The sequence below is a fragment of the Lepus europaeus genome, chromosome 2, assembly GCF_033115175.1.
Source record: "Lepus europaeus isolate LE1 chromosome 2, mLepTim1.pri, whole genome shotgun sequence".
In the NCBI taxonomy this organism is placed as follows: domain Eukaryota; kingdom Metazoa; phylum Chordata; class Mammalia; order Lagomorpha; family Leporidae; genus Lepus; species Lepus europaeus.
Genome location: NC_084828.1, coordinates 85,748,335 through 85,759,736, shown reverse-complemented (window position 1 = coordinate 85,759,736; position 11,402 = coordinate 85,748,335). Strand labels below are relative to the sequence as shown.

Sequence of the window (11,402 nt, the reverse complement as noted above, 5' to 3'; positions counted from 1 at the left end):
TAGGATTCATGACCTTTTTCATTCATTCATTCATTCATTCAACACATTTTATTGACCCCTGTTGTGTACCAGGAAACGCAACAGTAAACAAGCACATGGCTGTGGCCCTCGCCAGCCAGCGCAGAGTCTGGGAGGAGAGAGGGGCAGAGCGTCAGGACCAAGAGCGTACAGCATCTGGAGAGCACCGGGCACAGCGCCCCGCGGAAGGGCCCTGACCCGGCTCGGAGGCCAGGCCGGTTTTCCCGGAAGCAGGGACATCTCTGCCGGAGAAGCGACGGTCAGGCCGGCAGGCGTGGGAGCGTTTTTCCCCCACGGAGGGCGTTGCAGGCTCGTGCACAGGGTTCCAGGAAGAAGGGAGCGGGGCTTGGTGTGACGGTAGGCGGGCAGGGCTCTGAGTCAGGCCAGGCGGTTTTACTTTATCTGCAGGTGGTTCAGGAGAGGCCCCGAGGGTTTTCGGCGGACTTGCAACACAGCCGGGTGAGTCGGGTTCCCTGGCGGAGAGCCCAGCAGAGGCGCAGGCGGGGAAGTGGGCAGGGCTGGAAGGCAGCGGCTGGCACAGGCTCTGCAGGAGGAGGATGCCCTGGCGCGGGGTGCAGGCCTCAGAGGGGGAGGCGGGAGCGGCGGGCCTGGGCCCCTGGTGGCCCTGCCTCCCCTCTCTGTGCCCCCTGCTCAAGCCTCAGCCTCTTGTCTGTCCAGCTGCCGGCGAGGTAACCTGTCTCTGAGCTCCACTGCCTTACTGTGTACAGGGGGCGCCTTCCGTCTCCGCCACCCCCACCCTGCTCTCCCTCTGGGACCCACTCTGCAGCCAGCCTCCTTTCAACACCCGCTGTCCGTAGCAAGAGACAGCAAGAAGCACCGCGCATGCCCGAGACTCGGGGGTAGGGTGGGGGGCAGAGAGCAATTACCGGCCTTCCCGGCTTGGCCTGTGCGCTTGGCAGGAATGCGTCTTTCCTGGGTGTCAATACGAGCGCGGGGTCATTTTTCAGCGTTTGCCAATGGCTGTAATTGCACAGGCCCGAGAGGCCCTCCAGAGAATCCCCGCCGACCCCCATTCTCTCCTCCCGGGCAGGGCTGCACAGATGCACCCCAGGTCATGGATCATGTTTTTCACATAACCCGTTAATTACTAAATAAAACAACCCAGCTTTCAACCTGATTAGCCCAGATGAATGGCTAGCAGCGGGTTTCACGCGCCTGCACAATTTATCACCGAAAAGAACTGTGTCTTTAATGATTTAGCTACCTGCCCTGGCAGGGCCTGCTCCGGGCCGCGCGCCTCGGCAAGCAGTTAATTGCTGTTCTTGGTTTCTGACCTGGAAAGGCCCAGGTGACAGTTCCCATTAGCCAGGGTCGGCCTCCCTGATGACAAAGGGGGAGGAAGCCCTTGCCTCCTACCCTGTTCAGAAGACAGATGGAGGTCAGGCGTCCCCAGCCCCGCCCCCCAGCCGCCGGCACGCAGGTGGAAGCAACCTGCACGTTTGCAGGCTCCGTCCTACTCCTGTTCCCTCTTGGCCCGGCTTCCTTTCTTCCTTCCTTGATCAATGTTTTGGAAGACTGAGTTCTTAATATTTTCACTTTTTTAAAGGTTTATTTTATTTATTTGAAAGGCAGAATTAGAGAGAGAGAGATCGTCTATGTGCTGGTTCACTCCCCAAGTAGCCCCAGTGGCCAGAGGTGGGCCAGTCCGAAGCCAGGAGCCTCTTCCGGGTCTCCCACGGGGATGCAGGGGCCCAAGCACTTGGGCCATCCTCTGCTGCTTTCCCAGGGGCATTAGCAGGGAGCTGGATCAGAAGTGGAGCAGCTGGGACTCCACCAGCACCCTTATGGGATGCCAGCACTGCAGGTGGCAGCTTATCCGGATTTACCACAATGCCAGCCCCCTTTTAAAATTTTTAGTTGCTAAGTTTCACCAATAATTCTAGGAGCTTTCATAAAAAGAAAAAGTTACTCCTTCTGGTTCCCATCTGTTATACTTTCCTGGGTTTCAGTCAGAGTGGGTGCAGGAGACAGAGTGGCACAATGTCTGCCATCCCTTCTAGGACGTTTTGATTAGCAGGCTCTTCAAATACCAGAAGGGATCACGAGCAGCGGATCTGCTCTTCTGCTTTCCAGACAAGCCCGAGGTGGCCCAAGGGAGGGGAAATGAGGAGGTGACACAGTGGGGTGGTGGCAGCAGTGAGGGTCACCAAGCCAGGCTCTTCCCAACAGCCAGCGCTGCCGGATAAAAGCGACCCGAAGGCTGGCACGACTTCTAATTATAGCAGTAGCACCGCTGGCCGACACCTGTTGTAGATGTCTTTTTATGGGGCAGTCACAGCAACTTGAAAGCACTCCTGGTTTTCTGGTGAGGAGACTGAGCCACCGTCTGGCGGAGAGCAGGGACTTCCAGGTGAACTTTCTGCAGTGACAGAAATATTTTGTATCCATGCCGTCCCACAGCGTGGCCACTGCCGCCACGTGGCTCTCGAGCATTTGAACCGTGGCCACAGTGACTCAACTGTTATGTTGTTCACAGCTGTTTTTATAGAAATATAGTTATTTTTGTATGTTGAACTCACAGCTTGTAAACTTGCTGTTCTCCTTAAAATTAATTCTGATGATGTTTTTCATTAAATAAAATTTAGATTTTAGGGAGTGGGCACTTAGCCTGGTAGGCAAGATACCCGTGTCCCACACGGGAGTGTGGAGGTTCTGCTCTGGTCAGTGACTCTTGCCCCTTGCCAGTGCAGGCCCTGGGGGCAGTAGTGAGGGCTCCATGATCTGTTCCCTCCATCCATGTAGGAGATCTACATTGTATTCATGACTCCTGGCTGCAGTCCTGACCCAGTCTCAGCTATTGTGGGCGCTGGAATGAGCCTCTCTCCCCCCCCCTTAAATAAATAAAAAATTAGATAATTAAAGTTTATTTTAGAACAGCTTAAAATGTACATACAAATTAAGCAGAAAATACAGAGATTTCCCTTATAGCCTCACATTATCCTACCTCAGTTTCCACCCAGTCACCCCTATTATTAACATCTTACATTAGTGTGGTATGTATGCTACAACTGATGGACTGTACTGGTGGGTCATTATTAGCTAAAACCCATAGTTCAGGGTCTATTCTCTGGGTTGTCAGTTCTATGAATATTGAAAAATACATGGTGCTATGTATCCATCATTACAGCAACAAATAGAATAATTTCACTGCCCAAAAATATCCTCTGCGCTCTGCTGATTCATCCCTTCTTCCCCTAAACCTCTGATCTTTGCATTTTCTCTATAGCTTTTCCCATTCCAGAATGTTGTATAAGAGCAATCATTCAATACGTCTTCTCAGGCTGGCTTTTTCCAATCAGCAAAATGGACTGAAGATTCTGTCATGTCATTTTGTGACTTAATAGCTCACTTCTTCTAATCACTGAGTAGTTGCGTTCGGTTATCTGGTTGTACCACAATTTATTTTTTACTCACCTAATGAAGGACATTCTGGTTACATCCAAGTTGTGGCAATTATGCGTAAGGTTGCTATAGACCTTTGTGTGTAGGTTTTTGTTGGGGCATAAGTTTTCAACTCATTTGACCAAGTAACAAGGAATGCGATTGTTGAATTGCATGATAAGATTATGTTTATAGCTTTGTGAGAACTGTCCAATTGTCTTCCAAATTGTGTTCCATTTTGCTTTCTCACCTGTACTTAGTGAGAGTGCACGTTGCTTCATGTAACCCCCAGCACATGTGGCGGTGTCTGTGTTTTGGATTTTCCTCATTTTCACAGGTGTGTAGTGTGCCTCATTTTTTCTAAAGTTTGCGATTCTTTTTCTCGGAACATATGAAGTTGAATTTTCACATGCTTAACTTGCCATCTGTAGATCTTCTTTGGTGAGGTGTCTGCTCAGAAATGTTGCCCACTTTTTAATTGAGTTATTAATTTTCCTTATTATGAACTTGAGTAGTTCCTTACATGGTTCTGTATCGTATGTCTTTAGCAAATGTTTTCTACACGTCTGTGGATGTGTTTTCTCATTTTCTGGACAGGTCTTTCCCAAAGCAGAAATGTATAATGTAATTAAGTCCACCTTATTAATTTCTCTTTTCATGGATTGGTCCTCTGGTGTCCCTTGTAAAAAGTCATCACCAAACTCAGGGGCATCTAGAACTCCTATTTTCTTGGAATTTTGCAGGTTTGGATTTTACTTTTAGGTTGGCGATCCATTTTGGGTTCATTTTTGTGAAGGACCCAGTCTGTGTCTAGACTCATTCTTCTGCGTGTGGAAGCCCAGATGTTCCAGCACCATTTGCTGATGAGACCCTCTTTTCTCCACTGTGCTAGCTCCGGAGCTTTGTCAAAGATCACTGGACTGCTTGTATTGGGTCTAACTCTGGGCTCTCCATTCTGTCCCACTGATCTATTTGTCTATGCTTTCATGAAATAGCTCACTGTGTTGATTACTGTAGCTTTACATTAAATCTTGGAGTTTGACAGTTTGTCTCTCTGTCTCTTTCTCTCTGTAACTCTGATTTTCAAATAGATAAATCAAAATTTTTTTTTTAAGAAGAAGAAGTGGAATGTCTGGGACTCACTCAAGCCAGCACTCTGATATGGGATACAGAAGTTGCAAGAAGTGGCTTCACCAACAATACCTTCATGTTTAGAATTCTATTTGGTTGTTTTACACAAATGCCTGAGCCTTTTTGGAAATAGTTTGCCTCTTGTTTATATGTTTTATGCCCTCTCTTGTTTCCTGAAACAGATTTATTTTTAATTCTATGTCCTATTAGTCGTAAATACGAAATCCTTAGGAATTTATTTCTACTGTTTGTTGTTTCTTCTGATTCTTGTTTACGGTGGCTGAGTGTTTTTCATGTGTTTTGGAATTTTGAATCGTGAGCTCATGTTCAGCTGGGTTTCTCCGTGAGAGCTGGTGAGATCTGGGCTTTGCGGGTACTACGGCGAGTACGTCTTGTTTCTACGAGTGCCCTTGGGATGCTGCAGCCCCAGGCGATTCCACGGTTAACATTCTGCTGGGGGTTTCCAAGCCACACAGTGCTTGCACAGATACATTTTAGCTTCACCTTGGTTCACCAGTGGGTATATTACTCCTAGTCTAGTCTTTTGCAGAGCCCACAGCTCTTGAGGCCTCCCACTTATTTATGGTCTCAGTTCCAATTTTCCAGCTTAGTCGGCCTGAACACATCGTCTTCCCCTGCAGCTTATTAAAACTCAGTTTGTTTCAGAGATTAGCAAGTGGTCTCAGGACAGCTGCAGCCTCAGCACCAGCTCTCTCTTCAGTTTCGCCTCTTTGTGTCCTTAATTTCAGGTCAGTTCAGTTCTGAATCTTCAGCTGTCTATGCTCTAGTTTACCTGCAATCTCTACATTTTTATACCAGGAGGAGCTCTTACTCTTTTTAGCTATTTGCCAAAGAATGTCATAGCACAAGTTTCTTTCTAAAAGCAGTTACTCTTTCAACTCATTGTTAAATATCACCTGTACTTTGAGGGGATGCATTGTGCATATATTGGAAATATCTATTAGGTGGCATACTACTGGCTACCTAGTAGAAAAGACATCAAACTTGGAAGAATTTGCCGTTCTGCAGAAGAAAAAAAATGTGTGCCACATTTTTGAGCGACTTGCATGGGATAGCCTGTGAGATCCTGTGGTTTCTTATCATCTGCAGCTTAAAATAGGTACTGAATTCACTTCGTTGACATGTATGAGCTACAACAACCGATAAGCTGAGAACGACGAGCAGGTGAGATGTTCTCTGTCCAGGTTACGGGTGTCTACTTGACAAATCTTGGAGAAGGGCATCATTAATGGTACTAGAACTCAAATTCTTTACTTTGTAATCAGATAAAAATAAATGGAAGCTCTAATACTTTCTTTCCCCCACCCTAGTGGCTACTCTCTCCCTTCCTTTGGGGTGCACACTGGAGACATTTTGGCTGTCATAAGTTTGTGGAAGGTACTTCAGGCATCCGGTGGATGGAGGCCAAGAATTCGGGCTCAGCACCCTCTAATGCACACGGCGGACCCTTGTGAAAGAACTGTTGTGTCAGAAGTGTCAAAAGTGTTTAGGTCAAGGAAAACTGACTTAGAGACGAACTCCTCAGTGTGGTCATTTCAGTGTTTCATAGCATTCCCCACAGCTACCCTTCACAATCTTCTTGATTCAGGTACGCGGAGCTGTGTCTCATCCCGAATAATCCACATCTTGTTTATGTCTTCCCTTCTAGGGCTGAACGCGGTCCATGGGCTTGGCATGTGAATTGTTTCCAGCTGTAGCATGTTTGATCTAATTGCTGACACTGACCGAGATGGTGTCACAAAGTTCAAGAGAGAAGCACTTTCCATAATCCTTCACCTCGGGCGGTTACTCAGATCATGTCATTATTCTAAGCAGAAGAGACTGTCAAGCAAAGAGGAGCAGCACTTGCTTTTCCTGCAAAGCGAGCTCATGGTGACTGTGAGCCATGTCTCATGCAGTCACAGCCCCCTGGATGGAAAGGAGGGCTAGGGAATGTTGGGTGAGAAGGCCGAGGAACAGAAAAGCACAGGAGGGTGTAACGTGTGTCGCGGGAGATTTTACAAGTCCCACATCTGGGCCAGAGAGCCCCAGGTGGCACAGTGGATTCAGTTCAGCTCGAATGAGCTGGTAAGCCAGATCCAGGGCAGGAGGCTAGAAATTAGAAAACTTTTCTGTTTGTGTTTACCCATGTCACAGCTCAGCCTTGGTGAAAGACTGAGAGAGGGAGGGAGGGAGAGAGAGAGAGAGAGAGAGAATCTTTCATCCTCTGGTTTACTCTGCAAATGGACTCAATGGCCAGGAACTCCATCCTGGGCTCCACTGTGGTTGGTAGAGGTGTTGGGACTCCAACCAGAGCTCCAATATGGGATGTTGGCATGGCAGGTGGTGGCTTAACCTGCTACGCCCCTGCGCCGGCCCCAGCATCTTCTTATTTTTGAGGGCAGTTCTGTTCTGCCTGAGAGCCCTGAGAGCAGGTGTCAGCTCTGACTTCCTGGCTCCATCAAGCATGTAGTGCATTTAGCCCAAAGTGGAACCCGGTTCTCACGCTAAGGGAACAGGTACAGAGAACCTTCTCAAGCTTGGGTCAATGTCTTTTCCCAAAAGGAGTAAGAAAACAAAATCCATGTTGCGCTCTCACACACTGCTAATGAGAAGGAGACAGGGCAGCCGGGGAGTGCAAGGGGAGGCGTTTATCCATTGAGCTTTTTCTGCTTATGCAATAGATCTTCATTATCTACTCTGTCCTGAGGCTTCCCTTCCCCTGGGACACGCTTAATGCCATAAAGTGCTTAATAAGCGATGGCTGGTGCCCAAGGAGCTGCAAGGGAGGAAGCAGTGCCTTCTGTCTCCTGATTCAGAAGGTTCCTTTCTCACAGCAGGCCTTGGGGACACTGGCCCGGCAAAGAGGAAAGCCAGCCAGGCAGGTCCCTGGCCAGGCCTCCAGCACTGGCCCTGTTGGGAGTGTGGCTGCAGGGCCATGTTGCCCGGCCCTTTCCAGGGCTCTTCCACTTAGACTTCCTGCTGGGACAGTCTCTGTGTTACCTCCCACCCCCACCGCCAGAAATCACAGTTATTTTGCTTACTGAACATTGTGTGTCAGGTACAGTTCTAGGTGCCTTACAAATATCAACTTATTTAATCTACAAAAAGAAGGCCGCAGAGTTCAGTTCCTTTTCAAGATGGGGAAACAGGCACCCAGCACAAGCAACATGGCAGCTGTCATGTGCTCCTCGGTTCTGGCCTGGGTCCACGCCCGGCCTCTGTGCCCTCTGCATTCCACCCAAGCAGGGCCCTGTGCACCTTCTCCGTCTCCGCAGGGCCCTCCCAGGCTTCCCTGCACCCTGCCTTGCCCTGCTCACCTGCTCTTTTACACACTCTCATCCACACCTTTCCAGCTAGTTCACTATCCAAGGACTTCCCCAAAGATTAAAAAAAAAAAAAAAAGCAAGAAGAGACACATCTGTCTCAAAGGTGTGACCTGGAAAAATAAAAACAGTTATGCACAGAGCTATTATCCCAAGATTGTATTTAGACCGAAAAATCAGGAGCAGCCTTGGTGTTCAATGATAGGGGATCAGGTAACAGAATACGAAGCAGTATGATGTAGTGATTAAAATCCCTATTTCAGGGCCAGCGCTATGGTGTAGCAGATAAGGCCGCCACCTACAGTGCTGGCATCCCATATGGACACCAGTTTGAGTCCCAGCTGCTGCACTTCTGATCCAGCTCTCTGCTGTGGCCTGGGAAAGCAGTAGAAGATGGCCCAAGTCCTTGGGCCCCCGCACCTGTGTGGGAGACCCAGAGGAAGCTCCTGGCTCCTGGCCTCAGATCGGTGCAGCTCTGGCCGTTGCAGCCACCTGGGCTGTGAGCCAGAGGATTGAAGACCTCTCTCTCTCTCTCTCTCTCTCTGAATCTGCCTCTTTGTAAATCTGCCTTTCAAATAAATATATAAATCTTTTTTTTAAGTCCCTATTTCTGGGGGCTGGTGTTGTGGTATAGCGGGTAAAGCCCCTGCCTGCGACGCAGGCATCTCATATGGGCTCAGGTTTGTATCCTGGCAGCTTTACTTCCAATCTGGCTCCCTGCTAATGGCCTGAGAAAGCAGCGGAGGATGGCCCAAGTGACCTGAAAGAAGCTCCTGGCTCCTGGCTTCAGCCTGCCCCAGTCCTGGCTGTTGCAGCCAACTGGGAGTGGAAGATATTTCTCTCTCTCTTTCTCTCTCTCTCTTTCTCTCTCTCTCTCTCTTCTCTTTCACTCACTCACCTCCCCCACCTCTCTCTCTGTAATGCTTTCAAATAAATAAATAAATCTTTTTTAAAAATACCCTATTTCTGGAAGGTGTTGGCGAGGGAATGGAGGGGATATGAGATCACATTAGATACAGCACACGACTTCCCTTTCATCAGTGGTGAGTGGAGGCAGACGCAGGTGCTATGGGCAAGACTATGTTATGGCAGTGTGTTTAGCGTTGCCACGTGGTGATGACAGAAAGCAGGCAGCTTACTGTTGTTTAAAAATCGGCTGCCGACAGCCCGGCTCTTCCCACCAAGCTCAGGGCTGCCCACTCCCATGGCCACACTCCTTGACAGGCATCGCTGCTCTCGTGTCCACCAGACGCCACTCAAGTGCTCGTCCGTGTCTGTCTTCCTTAAAGGACTTCAGCCTCGTAAGATGCCTAAGGATGCTGAACATACTTCATGTTCTTTTTGGCCACTGGTAGAGCTTCTGTGACTTACATCGACTGGGATGTTTGTTTTTTTAACATGGATTTGTAGGAGAACTTTATGTGCTCTGGACACAAATTCTTAGAACTTTCTATTACACACATTCTGTCTCAGGCTGTGGCTCGGTTTTTATGCTTTTAAAATTTTCTTGTAATGAGCAGAAAATTTTAATGTTGATGAAGTCTAGTTTATATTAATTTTTAGATGCCACGGTTAACACATAGTGTCCTCTGCTGACTCCAAACCACCAAAGACTTTTTCGGAAGGAGTTATAGTTTTGACTTTTAGTCTGAGTCTAACATCCACCTCTGATTAACTGTTGTGAGTTGGGTGAGAGAGGAGTCAGCGTTCATTTTTCTTTTATACAGATGCCCAGTTATGTCACTACCATTTGTTGAAAAGTCTTTCCTGTCGCCATTGATTAGTCCTGGTGCCTTTGTCAAACAGCAATTGATTGTATAAGTGACACGTTCCTGGATTCCATTCTGTTCCCTTGATTAAGTAATCTTGGATATCCAATACATTACGTTAGCAAGAAATTTTATAGCAAGAAAGTAATTTTACAGTTAATCTTAAAATCAGGTAGTGTGTGTCTTCCATATTTGTTCTTCTATTAATGTTGTTTTAAGTAATCTAGGTTCTTTGAACTTTCATACACATTTTAGAATCAACTTTTCAACATCTACAGAAATGCTTGTTGGAAATTTTATGGGATTTGTGTTGCCTCTGGAGAGCAATGGAGAAGAACTGACAGCTTAGCCATACTGGGTCTTCTAATGCATGAACATGGTATAAATCTCCATTTGTTTTAAATCTCCTTTACTTTCAGCAATGTTTTTAAAATTCAATGAAGTAGTTTTTGTCTCCACTGGAATTTTACATTTTATGCTATTATTAATGGAATTATCTTTGTAATTTTGTTTTCAATTGCTTTCTGCAGATATACAAGAATAGAAATTAAGGATACTTTTGTATCCTGACCTGCACTTCGCTAAATATACATAATTATAATTAGTAATTAGACCTAGTTGTCTTTTTATTTTGAAAACATTCCTTAGGGTTTTCTATATATACAGTCATGTAATCTGAAAATACTGCCAATCTTATTCCTTCCTTTCCAACCGTTGTAATTTTTCTAGCCTTCATGAACTGGATAGGATATCCAATGTAATTCTGACTAGAAGTAAGAGTGGTCATTCTTTTTTTAGAGAAAGGTCTTCCTTCCATTGGTACACTCCCCTAATGGCCACCACGGCCGGCGCTGCGTGCTGATCTGAAGCCAGGAGCCAGGTGCTTCTCCTGGTCTCCCACCCGGGTGAAGGGACCCAAACACTTGGGCCATCCTCCACTGCCCTCCTGGGCCACAGCAGAAAGCTGGACTGCAAGAGGAGCAACCGGGACAGAACCCGGCGCCCCAACCGGGACTAGAACCGGGGGTGTCGGCGCCACAGGCGGAGGATTAGCCAAGTGAGCCGTGGTGCTGGCCAAGAGTGGTCATTCTTACCTTGTTCCCAATATTAGGATGGAAAACATTCAATTTTTCCCATTATATATGATATTAACTGTAGTTTTTATATAGATGCTCCATATTACATTGAGGAGATTCCCTTATCTTCCTCATTTGCATAAATGGGTGTTCAATTTTCCCTAATACTTTTTCTGTATCTGTTAAGACATAGTTTTTCAGCTTTGTGCAGTGGCAGTATCGTAGCCAATGAGGGTTATCTGAGGCGCGATTATTGCTAATTGAAAACTTTTCCTAAGACATAGTTTTTTGCCTTCATCTGCTAAAATGGAAGCTTATATTCACTGATTTATAAATGTTAAACCAACTTTAAATTCCTGTGATAAATTCTTTTTGGTCATGATGTTTTACTTTTCTTATCCTACTGCTAGATTCAATTTGCTATTATTTTATTAAGGATTTTTATATCTAAGTCCTTGAGGGATATTGGTTTGCCATTTCCTCCCCATAATGTCTTCTTGGTATCAAGACTTGTTGACCTGATAAAGTGAATTAGGAAGTATTTCATGCTCCTCTATTTTACAAAATACATATAGCTTTATAAGACTTATATAATCTTTTCCTTTAATGTTTGTAGAGTTCTCTAGTCGCACTAAGTCTGAAGGATTTGGGGGGTTGCTATTTTATGAGTTTTTTTTTTT

At 46.6% G+C, this 11,402-nt stretch overlaps 1 pseudogene; it reads left to right on the top strand.

Annotated features, from left to right (window-relative positions):
- Window positions 1-10,921: 10,921 nt before the first annotated feature.
- On the top strand, window positions 10,922-11,074 carry LOC133752552 (U4 spliceosomal RNA; annotated as a pseudogene).
- The last annotated feature ends 328 nt before the right edge of the window (window positions 11,075-11,402 follow it).